The sequence below is a fragment of the Garra rufa genome, chromosome 15, assembly GCF_049309525.1.
Source record: "Garra rufa chromosome 15, GarRuf1.0, whole genome shotgun sequence".
Taxonomy (NCBI): domain Eukaryota; kingdom Metazoa; phylum Chordata; class Actinopteri; order Cypriniformes; family Cyprinidae; genus Garra; species Garra rufa.
The window spans coordinates 34,656,955-34,669,780 of NC_133375.1; the positions used below are offsets into that span (position 1 = coordinate 34,656,955).

Here is a 12,826-nt window from a genome sequence, read left to right on the forward strand (position 1 = left end):
AAAGTTTGTGTTTACATAATATATGTGTGTGCACTGTGTATATTTATATGTATATATATATATATATATAAAAATACACAGACATACATATATTTAAGAAATATTTACATGTATATATACATTCATATGTGACCCTGGACCACAAAACCAGTCATAAGGTTAAATTTTAAAAACTGAGATATATATCAATAAATAAGCTTTCTATTGATGTATAGTTTGTTAGGATAGGACAATATTTGGCCGAGATACATCTATTTGAAAATCTGGAATATAAGGGTGCAAAAAAATCTAAATACTGAGAAAATCACCTTTAAAGTTGTCCAAATTAAGTTCTTAATGCATATTACTAATCAAAAATTACATTTTGATAGGTTTACAGTAGGAATTTTACAAAAAATCTTAATGTAACATGACCTTTACTTAATTTCCTAATGATTTTTGACATAAAAGAAAAATCAATAATTTTGACCCATACAATGTATTTTTGGCTATTGCTACAAATATACCCCAGCGACTTAAGACTGGTTTTGTGGTCCAGGGTCACATATTTATCTATAAATATATATTAGATTTCTTAAATATGTAAACGTGTGTGTGTGTGTGTGTGTTCCTATATACAAATAATATCCATAGTACACACATATATTATGAAAAACTTATTTTGGATGCAATTAATTGCGATTAATCGATTTGACACCTTAATTTGTCATTATGTGAATGCATAATATGTTGAAAACACAAAACGTAAACGTTTTTTGTCTCTCCATAATTACATGAGTAACATGAATCACTTTTTTCATCCTAACAAAAAACTTAGTGTCTATGGTGGTGCAACCTGGCAAACTTTAAAAACTCTTACTGCTATTATACTCTATGGAATGTCGCTTGGCCAATCAGATTAGAGGACTGCAACCAGCTGTTGCACAATCATATACTTGGATTCCATCAGAATCAGTTCATGAAATCCCAGACGTCCTCTATTAATAAAAAGAGCTTAATTGGCATTTAGAAAAGCATCTGAATAGCACTTCAGCCTCTTTCTGTCTCTTTTCCTTTCTCTCTCTCAGCGCGGTGGATGTGGCTGTGTATGGTGTAGCTGTAGTGGTGCAGTCCAGTAGATGTTGATGGTGGTCCTCAGCTGGTGCTGTGTTTCGACGCATGCATGCTTGCCCTGTCTCTGTGTGTGTGCCAGTCTTAGGGGGTCCAATTCTCCATAAAGTTCAAGCCTTCGACTTCTGACGGTTGAACTTAAGCTTTTTTAAATTGTGTTTGTGCCTGTTTTTTTTTCTTCTCTACTTTTATCTTCTTCTTTTGGAAAATATATGCATGGTCTTGTGTCTACATATCCCCCCTAAGTTATTCTTTTGAATTGTTTACACTATTTTAGATTCTTTTGTTGAGTCTCTCTGAATGATTGCTACCCAGGGTCCAAGATTAACAATCACCAAGTGCCACATGCAAGTAAAAACTGGCTTTGGTGAGTAAATAAAATGTTACTTGCCTGTATTGAGAAATGCAACATAAGAAATAGGTCTTGCTTGAATATGTAACACTATTAATAAGATTTCTCTTTTTTCTAGAACTACATGTTTTTTTATTTGTTGCACTAAAATATAAGAAACAAAAATCACAACTGGTCTTTGTAGCTTTTACACAGTGATCTAGCAATATAACACTGGAAAACAGCCTACTTCTATTGGCAAAAATGTATTTTAAATAAAGTTTTTGAATTTCTTAGCGCATAAGAAATATTTATGGCTGGTAAAGTCGTCAAGTTGTTAATTTTGGGCCCTGTCAATATCATTCTGATTTCATTTTTTGATGTTAAACACAAGTATTTACCTCATTCAGGATAGGTTTGGGCTGCTCTTCAATAATAGGTTCTGAACGTGACAAATATTGTCGTATCCATTCATGAAGAAACACTACTGCAGAGCTGAAATGTCTGTGTTTTTCTGTATATTGTGCTTTTGAACTTGCTGGATCCCTTCCTTCGAAGACCTCATAAACATAAAACTGCCAAATCAAGTGTGAAAGGCTTGTGACTTTTTTGCAAATGCTAACCTGTATAGTAGACACTGAGTTGAGTTTTATTTCAGTTCAATTCAAATCATTCATATTGTAAAAGTCTAAATTGTATGTCTGTCAAACTGGGCAGTTTTTATGTAGAAGTTTAACAAATTAAAGGCCATTTTAAAATGTTTCCATTTGTCCTGTTTATGGTTGTGCAACTTCATGTAGATGAGCAACTTTCAACTGGTTTTACTTCTGGATTTATACAATATTTAATACAATAAAATTCCATAACTGTGGCCTAAACCCTTATTTTTTCACGGGAAGTAAGTTGTTTTCTGTGAATGTGCCGCTATAGGAAAATACACTGTTCATAATGTTTTTTAATGCACTGTGTTCATAATTAAGATAATACATTAAATTAATATGGTGAGACACCCGTTTGCAATATCAAGCAGCAAAACAAGCTGTTTTGTCCAGCTAAAAATAGCTGGATGTGGACAAGACCGGAAGCCTCATACATAAATTTCACAAATGGCTATGCCAGCTCTTACGGGAAAAATAAGGTGGATATGAATAATCATGTCAATATATTATTCCAAGGTTGTCCAGTTGCCAGATCTTGTATGAAATGCATCCTAACCCCACAATAGACACATCATACAAATTTCAACCCATTTGTGACCTCAACCTGGCAACCTACAAGTCAGTTGAGCTGTTGATATACATAAAAGTTACGATAAAGTTTGTAGACAAACTTTAAGTTGGCTTGAAAAAGCCTAGCCAGAAAGTTTGAAGTAGTTTTGAGAGCTTTAACCTTGAAGGTTTTCAGTTTGAAATAGTTAAGTTTATTTTAGTTGTTTTAAAAGTCAGCTAGATAGATTGATATATAGTTGATTTATAGGGGGAAGGGCAGCTAAAAAAAAAACTAGTTGCCTCAAAATCAGCTAAAACCACTTAAAACCAAACTGATTTAGCTAAAACCAGTTGATTTAGGAAAAAAAGCAGCTAAAAACCAGCTGATTTAGCAGAAAAAAAGCTAGAAATAAACAGCTAAAACCAGTTAATCTAGCCAAAAAAACCCCAGCTAAAACCAGTTAATCTAGCAAAAAAAAACAGCTAAAACCAGTTAATTTAGCCAAAAAAAACCCAGCTAAAACCAGTTAATTTTGCCAAAAAAAAAAAAAAAAAAAACAGCTAAAACCAGTTAATTTAGCTAACACAAGTTAAAACCAGCAAATCCAGTTGTTTTAGGGAAAAGACACCTAAAAAACAGATAAAACCAACTGATTTAGGAGGAAAAAGCTAAAAAAAAACAGGTAATTTAGCTAAAAACCAACTAATACCAGTTGATTTAGGGGGAAAACAGCTAATTTAGCAAAAAACTATAATAGAAACAGCTTAAACCAGTTGATTTAGCAAAAAGAATACAGATAAAAAAAAACACTAAAACCAGCTGATTTAGCTAAAATCTGATTATTTAGGAAAAACAGCTAAAACCAGCTGATTTAGCTAAAAGAAAACAGCTAAAAACCAACTAAAACCAGATAATTTAACAAAAAAACACTACAACCACCTGATTTAGCTAAAACCAGTTGATTTAAGGAAAAAACAGAAAAAAACCCCACTTCTAAAGCCATGTGATTTAACAGAAATTAGCAAAAAAAAAAATGCTATTAAGAGCAGCTTAAACCAGTTGATTTAGCAAAAAGAAAACAGCTAAAAACCAGTTGATTTAACAAAATCCAGCTAAAACCAGATATAATATCAAGTAAATAAATAACCAGCCTGCTGTCTGCAATTCTTTTAAGAACTGAACTGACCAGTTGACAACTGCTGATGGTAATATGACCACAAGAGGGCATCAGATCCCAAATCAACTGTTCGGAACATCCTGTGTTCTTGATCTGAAGTACTACAGTACAAAATGTGACATTTGACTAGAAATGAGGCATCAAATTGGAGATAGAAGAACTGCTGCTTTTCTGTAAACACTTTTTTTAAACTCCCTCAGAAAATGTCTTTAACCATCTTGAGCTCTTCAAATGCTCATATTGCTAAAGTCTAGGTACATTAACTCATTTAAGATGTACAATAACAAATGCAACAACAAAATGCCAAATATGAAATGCCACAATACGTTCCAGAGTTGTAGATATAGATGAGATGTTGTGAGACAGCAGAGAAAATGTAAATGTATTTTTTTAAAGGTTTGTTCTGATGGATTTAAAAAAAATAAAAAATAGGATGCATGTTATCCAACTGTGCTGGGAAGAACAGTCTAAATTGAGTAACTGAAGAGTAAAGGTCTCAACTCACAGTTGGTTATGTCATACAACGGCCATTCATTTGATTAGATGGTTTGCAAAACATCATTACATAAAATCTCAGGCTCTTCTCAGAACTTTGAAGAAACCTTGTACACCGTGTAACAGGTCATATCCTCAATCGAATGGGAACCTACATTTCTAAGCAGTGTTTTGCCTGACCACTCTAACAGGAACCCAGAGCTTCAGATGAATGGCTTCCTCTCACTCCTAAAAACGTACCCAGCGGTCTAAAGCTCAAAGTTGAGGAGTCTTCGCGGGGGGAAGAGGGGGTGTGATTGGTTCAGCAGGTGAGGGCTGGGAATGCCAGATAAAGAACAGAATTTCTTGCATCACTTCCGCTGTTTGTTCTTCTCTCTATTTCGAAGCGCTGGAATGCTTTGCCATTCAGGAGGCGAGGAATTCAAAACAAGTTCATTAGGTTTGAATAGCGTCTTCTTTTTAAAGCCGTGTTTGACCACCCCACCCTAATATCACAAAGGCCTTTCCACAATGCACATCCTTCAGCCTCCAAGAACTGATTTCCTGCCCTGAAACCCCTCTTCATTTTAAAATATCGGATGGTACGACAACACGTTTGCTTTTGCTTAAGTGTCGGTTGTGGGATTTGTTCACATTTACTGTAAATAGGTAACGGAGAGTGGCACTGCCATGTGGCCAAACACTTACAATAGCCATTTTAAGGAAACATATTACATATACGCCCCCTGCTGTTATGGAGGAATGAGTTCTATCCCTTTAAAGGTGACCGGCTTTTTTCTGTGGCAGGTCTGAGACTAAATTATTTACAAACAATTTTACAAATAAAAGCTTTTCTGAAGGTCCAGGACTTTATAGAAATTGCATCTGTAACAGATTACTGGCATATTAAAAGTAATAATGACAATATATAATGTAATATTTTTGAGTCCTAGAATTTTTTTAATCACCCAGCTGTCATAATTATTCAACCCCTATTAAACAATACTGTTTTTAAGTCACTTGAAATGATGCAAAGGACATCAAAACATACGATGTGACAGCATTTAAAAAACACAGATGTACAGTTGCAATCAAAATTATCCAAACCCGTTGACCTGCAATACATTTTGCTGCAGAAAACTAAATTTGGAAAAAAAAAAACATTTCAACGAAGACATTATTACACTATTAGAGAAAGATTTTTTTTTGTAATTCTGAGAATGTAAGTTGATGAATAATGAAAAAATCTAATTGGCTCTAAATGTTCATGTTCAAAATTACTCAACCCCCAAAAGTCAAGGACAGTCAAAAGACAGCTATGTCATAATTATTCAACCCTTATTCAACATCACAGTTAAGTCATTTATTTGTATGGTGGAAAACAAAATTGTTTTAAAAACACAATTAAGCCTTTAGAAACTCTATAGAGAAGTAATAGTTATATTATATTAGAAAGTCTAAGGCTACATGAAGACTTCCAAGACATTAAAAGCTGGCAGCCCTATTCCTTAGCTTAAGATGTGTTGTGTGTGTATATATATATATATATATATATATATATATATATATATATATATATAAACTTTAAGGGTGTTACAGGAAAAGCACAATATCATAAAATGTTTTATTAAAAACCTGAGGAAAAACCTGCAATGTAGACTTTCAAGATTGGCCTAATGAAAGGAGGAAAAACATTTCAAGATGCAAGATGTTGGGGCATCCTGCCGAATGACACTCTTGTTTTAGAAGAACAAAACGCTGACTTGAATAAGCTAAAATGAATTTAGATAGACCGGTGAAGTTCTGAAAAAATGTTTTATGAAGTGATGTGGCTAAACACTTTTTGGACCTATAAATCAGAGGCATATCTGGTGCAAAAAAAGGCAAAACTTAAAAGCAGAATATCACCATCTCCATAGTTAAACACTGAGGTGGATCAGTCCTATTATGGGGTTGTTTTACTGTTGCAGGAAGTGGAAATCATGACTGTATGAAGGGCATCATGAATTCTTTGAAGTATCAGGCCATTTTGGCAAGAATTGTGATGCCTTTGGTGCAGAGACTGAAGCTGATGATCAATGGACTTTCCTGCAGGACAATCATCCCAAAGTATACATCCAAAATCTACTTATGCTTGGTTCAGGGATCAGTCATAGAATGAGTGAATAGAGTGGCCTGTTCAAACTTCAGATTTGATTCTCATGGACATGGTTGAATTTGAAGACAACAGTGGCAAAGTGAAAACCAAAGATTATTAGTGATCTGAAAGCTTTTTCAGGCGAGGAATGGGCCAGGATTGCAGTAAAGAGGTGACAGAAGCTTCTAAGCACTTCCAAGCAGCGTTTACTGGTGGTTTTAAAGAATAAAAGATTCTGCACCAAATTTGACTTTTGGGGGTTGAATAATTTTGAACATGAACAGGTTTTTTTTTTTCATTATTCATCAACTTACTTTTTTAGAAGTACTCAAATATGTATTAATAAACTTTCTCTAATAGTGTACTAATGCCTTTGCCGAATAGTTTTCACAAAATTTTGTTTACTGCAGCAAATTATCTTGCAGGTCAAAGGGGTTGAATAATTTTGATCGCAACTGTATATCAGTGTTTTTTAAATGCAGTCACATTGTATTCATTGCATTATTGCTTCATAATTTTTTCAGCGAGTTGGGTCTACTCTGTAGTTTTAAGTTAAATGACTTCTCTCAAAACTGACTTTACTTCTCTGCATCATTTTGGACATTTAAAGGGATAGTTCACCCAAAAATGAAAATTCTGTCATTAATTACTCACCCTCATGTTGTTTCAAACTGGTAAGACCTTTGATTATCTTCAGAACCCAAATTAAGATATTTTTGATAAAAATCTAAGAGTTTTTACACTTGCATGAGGTGGTTGTTCAGGAATATTTCACCAAACTGCAATAGAAATAGCTTTTTTGCATTTACAGGTCACATTGCGTATGTAAAAGTCACATGAACATTCTTTAATGTACTATAATCTCAAAAAACACCTTAGTGACCGCTTATAGGGATGACCGATATGGGCTTAAAAAATGATCAAAATTATTTTCTGTATTTTCAATAACAATATCAAATGACTATAATTCAGGGAATCCTGTGTCTTTGGAGAAAAGCGTTATCTTTCCTATTATCTTATCTTTAGTATTATCTTTCCTACCAACATCCATTGCCATGACGTATTGGGAGAGGAAACACTGGCATTTTGAGTTTTTTATTGAAGTTTATGAAATATTGCAAACGCTTCATGCAAATCTGTAATGGAAACGCACCTCATGTGACTGTAGTGGTAACTGTAAATTTTCTGAAGCGACAAGAATAATTTTTGGGTGCAAAAGGTCTTACAGGCTTGGAACGACAGGGTGAATAACGAATGACAGAATTTTAATTTTTGGGTAAACTCTCTCTTTAATCAGCTTGCATTTTTGATATATTTTTAGGCTATCTGATGTCTATTTTAAGCCTAGTTTAAGTGTCCGCATACTTTGGGAGCCTAAATAATGTGTTAAAAGTTTCAAGGAAAGGGTTTGTATTTGGGAAATAACGTTTGACCATGCCTACGGAAGTTTTTCATAACAGCGATTCCAAAGTGGAATTTACTTTCGACGAATATAAGGAACGCAGCATTGTGCTTTTGAGGTCTTTAAGTGAAACACTGATTTTCTCCCGCCACTTTGGATTTGGCACCATTTTGTCTTTCTAAAATCTGTCACTCACTGCTGACGCAGATCCTTTTCCTGAGCGGGTGAGATTTTTATTGTTTGGATGAAGCAGACCCTGCTATCTTCATCCACCAGCAGCTTCCTGTTTCCTCCGACACTGGAAATGCTGCATTTCTGTCCCCCCTCCTCATGCTAACCTCCAGGCAGAAATTAAAACCCGATGGCCTCTTTTTTTTACTTTATTGACAATGGTTTACTTTCGTGTTAATGTTTTGTGATATTTTATTAAATGGATGGATCACCCTGGCTTCTGATTAGCTGTTTGTTGCTAACAAGAAGTTATTTGTTGCTCTGGACCACAAAAGCTGTCGTAAGTTTCAGGAGTATATTTGTAGCAATAGGCAAAAATACATTTTATGGGTCAAAATGATCAATTTTTCTTTTATGCCAAAAATCATTAGGATATTAATGATGTTCCATGAAGATATTTTGTAAATTTCTTACCATACATATAGCAAAACTTAATTTTTGATTAATAATATGCATTGCTAAGACAACTTTAAAAGTGATTTTCTCAATTTTTAGATTTTTTTGCAACCTCAGATTACACATTTTCTAATAGTTGTATCTCGGCCGAATATTGTCCAACTTTCAGATAATGTATGACTGGTTTTGTGGTCCAGGGCTACATTTAAAATAACCACTGAAAATCTAAAAAGCAGAAGCTGATTCCAAATGCATAGATACTATAATATGCATGTTTTCAGAGAACAGCCTTTTCATTTTTCATATTTCAACAGGCCCAAGCAGAACTACATGAACCCTGTGTACCTTCATAATAGAAAGATGCAGTAATTCTAAAAACAGATTTTTTTCCACTTCAAAAGAATGCTAAATTCTTCTCAGAGTTCCCTGACAGACTCCAGCGGTCCTAGAAGGATGGAGTTTGTTCTTTACAGCAGTTTTATCAGTTCCAAACACACACAGGAATTCCGGTTTGGGGAATGACCATCCTGATTCCTCACTTCCACAGGAAGGTGAAATAAAAAGAACCTCTAACACGACAAAGGCATTTCATTTCTGCATAGGCTACAATGAGCACATCACTAAAGTTTCTGGAGCTCAAATGTTCGTCTATGGACCTCCTCACATCTCAGGTTCACAGCTGGACCAGCACATATTTGGAAACAGATCCATAAATTTCAGGTAGAGTTTATAGAACTAACGTTTTTCTGAGGATTTTGAGTCATACTTTACATTATATGCAACTTTGGGATTCGAATAAGCTGCTTTAATAATACCAAGTTATTGTTAATATTTTAGTTAATTACGGTTTATATAATACATGTAGATACAGACACTGCAATGAAAAATATTGCAGTATTTTTCAGTTGGGTGTTGGCTTTACTCCCAAAGTTGTCCTAATGCATTATTGACAGTATAAAACTAGATTACGTGAGAGACTTTTCCCATTTTGCTTCATATCTGTTGTTATTAAAACAACATTTTAGAAACGGTTTTGTAATTTGTTTTAAACACATTAAGTCACCTGATCACACGACATTAAATTGCGCCCTCTGTTGGCCAATTGTAATATTAAGAAGGGCGTTGAAGTGTTAAATGCATGCATTTATTTTTTATATACAGTAGTTTGCGTACTGCATGTTTATAATCGTTTTGCGGCCTTGTTAGACAGACTTTTCAGCATTATGTCATTTCTGAGAAGCCTCTGTTAATTAGTCTAACAATACTGAATTGTTTAAAGTATTACATCATGTTTTTCCTACTCTATCACTGCAGCAATAGATGGATTTAACCTCTTGGGATTATTCGGGCACCTCTGAGGGCCACTAATGAAGACAAAGATGTAACTTCTGCAGGCTGCAAAAGGTAAAGTCTACAAAATTGTAGCAAATCATGAAGATTTAAATTCTGTATGCTTTAAAACAATATAAACTGTTTCACTTTACAATGTCATGCCTTGGTGAGAAGAAAGGAGACCTTTTTAACTGCTTCACAGTTCATTATTACTTTTGGTACGCGCTAGGCCAGACTCAAACTCGTACCGTGAGTAATAATGCACCGTGGCAGTGTGTTTATCAGCGTGGAGAAACTCAAAACAGGTTTGGAAGCAAATGAATGAAGAGGAAATATTTTAATATGAATGTTAACACTTGCATTAATGCGTAAATGAAACTTTACACATGCATAAAAAAACTCTTCCCTGTGGCATTTGAGACTACTTGATAATGGACCTACTGACATCTGTATTGTTTTAATTTTAGGTTTGGAATGAAGTAAACTGCATGCAATCAAAGAAGTGGAAATTCTGGATTACAACTCAAAATGTTCATAAAGGGTATGCAGCATTTAAGATGGTTCATGAAGCAGTTGGAAAATCGAAACATCAATTCCAGCTGAAATCAAGAGTTTGCCTAGCTGTAAATCTGGGTTTTACTATTATTTCCTATGTGTTATGTACTGTAAATGTGTTAAAGGCTCATTTAGAAGTGGTTGCATGATATCCAAATAAATTAATCTCAGAATAATTCATTTCGTAAAGAAGCCATAATGGTTGAATCGGTTGTTCTTTTGTTGTTTTTAGGTTGCGAGGTCCGTGGACGTCTGACAAACGTGCTAACTTCAACGTGCATTGTAATTTGCTCTTGCATTAAAAGTTTCTTCTCAATGCAATATGCAATTGATGTGTAGATAGATCAAGAAAAGTGTACATTTTTTATTCCTTTACTAAATAAAATTATATAAAAATTGTCTACATTATATTAATCAATATTTCTTGTCATTAACGTTTGAGTTTGAATCCTATTTTTTGTTTTATAAAAAAAAAGCTTTTTGGAAAACCACAGTTCAGGCATGGGATTGTAATGTCTTGGGTTTGAAGTATTGTCTTATGAAAGGGTAAGTTACCTTAGGTATGTTTTAAACATAATGACAATAAGGTATAGCCCTGATAGCACGCAAACATCACGGATTTACTAAATAAATATTTTGTAATTAACTTTAAGAATAAAGACAAAATGTGACCCTGGACCACAAAACCAGTCAAAAATTCTAATGCCTTTAGAAAGTCCAAATGAATATTACTATACGGCAATGCATATTACTAATCACAAATTAAGTTTTGATATAGCCTATTTACGGTAGGAAGTTTAATTTTGACCCATACAATGTATTTTTGGCTATTGCTACAAATATACCTTTTGTGGTCCATGGTCACAAATAGTTAACGTGTAATTTCACTAAGCAGAAGTGTGTTGTTTCTATATTTTAATATATATCGTACTTAATAAAGAGTCTTATAAACTTTTGATAATTATTTTCCATCTTTTAAAAAAAAGACGCATGACGTCACACCGGGGTTAAATTGGTTTTGTTTTTGATATTCGTGACACATTCAGCGATAAACACCAATAACTTTAAAACGACTTGCCCTAAAAAAGTCTAAACGGTGTGATAGCCAAAAGGGCATAGCTGATCATGTTTCACAGCCTTCATTTTCAGTATTTTCGCTCTGTATAATGAGCACTGCCCCGCACAAGCCGTCGCAATGTGCATTAAGCCGGGAGAGCTCGCTCTCAGCGGAGCGTTCAGTAAGGGACCGTGGGGAAAGTGCAAGTTTTCTTCGTTTTTTTTTTTTTTTGCTGTAGCTCAGTGAGCGTTGTTTTTGTGATAGCTTATTTGTAAAGCCTTTCATGCATGGTACAGATGCTATAAATTGTATTATATTGTAAAATAACAAATATATCAACATAAATAACCATTTAAAATGAATTATTATATCATTAAATGGCAACTTTACACATACATATGGAGACAAATTTACATTTTGCCTGCCAAACATGTACTGCACAGGTCAAGGAGTCAGTACAGAATAATTTAGAATATCCAGAGGACAGTGTAAGTAATACAAGGATGAAGTATAATAAGTTCATACAATCAGCTATTTTTTATGTTTGCCTATATTGCTAACAGGTTTCTGCACATACAGTATGTAACTATTGTTATTGTTCCTACAATGTGTTTTATTAATCATATATATATATATATATATATATATATATATATATATATATATATATATATATATATATATATATATATATATATTGTCAGCTGTGGCTTTATGTCCCATTTTACTCCTTTGTTGCATGGTTTCCACATACATGGACAGGTTAATCATTTTTTAATGGAACTGAATTTTATGAAAATGGAATTCAATTTTAGCGTCATGTTAAAATTATAAAAAAAATAATTATTATAATAATTATTATAATAATTTAGATAATGTTTTCCATAATTCATGCATGAAAGGGTTAAAGGGCCTATAGACATGAGACCACTGTCAATCAATAGAAGGGGACAGGAGACAGCCATGGCTGATTAGGGAATTGCATGTCCAAAATTAACATTCTTTTTCAAATAACTTTCATCAGCAGGATCATAGAGACATGAGACCAGTGTCAATCAATACAGGGGGACAGTGGACATTTTTCACATCCTTCCAATTTACCCCTACTGCTAGAAAAGGGAATTGCATATCCAAAATTAACCCTTTTTTTGTAATAACTTTTTACAGCAGGAAGATTGACACTGGTCACATGTCTCAATCAATAGAGGGGGACAGTGGACATTTTTCACAACCTTCCAATTTACCCCTACTGGTAGAAAAGGGAATTGCACGTTCAAAATTAACTTCCTTTTTGTAATAACTTTTTACAACAGGAAGATAGAGACATGACTCCAGTGTCAATCAATAGAGGGGGACAGTGGACATTTTTCACAACCTTCCAATTTACCCCTACTGGTAGAAAATGGAATTGGACG

At 34.0% G+C, this 12,826-nt stretch overlaps 1 long non-coding RNA gene across 1 annotated transcript; it reads left to right on the plus strand.

Annotated features, from left to right (window-relative positions):
* Nucleotides 1–9,069: 9,069 nt before the first annotated feature.
* Nucleotides 9,070–10,762, plus strand: LOC141287485 (uncharacterized). The gene is made up of 4 exons (XR_012339476.1): nt 9,070–9,187; nt 9,782–9,871; nt 10,267–10,340; nt 10,587–10,762. It is a non-coding gene; the product is annotated as an uncharacterized lncRNA (long non-coding RNA).
* Nucleotides 10,763–12,826: the final 2,064 nt, after the last annotated feature.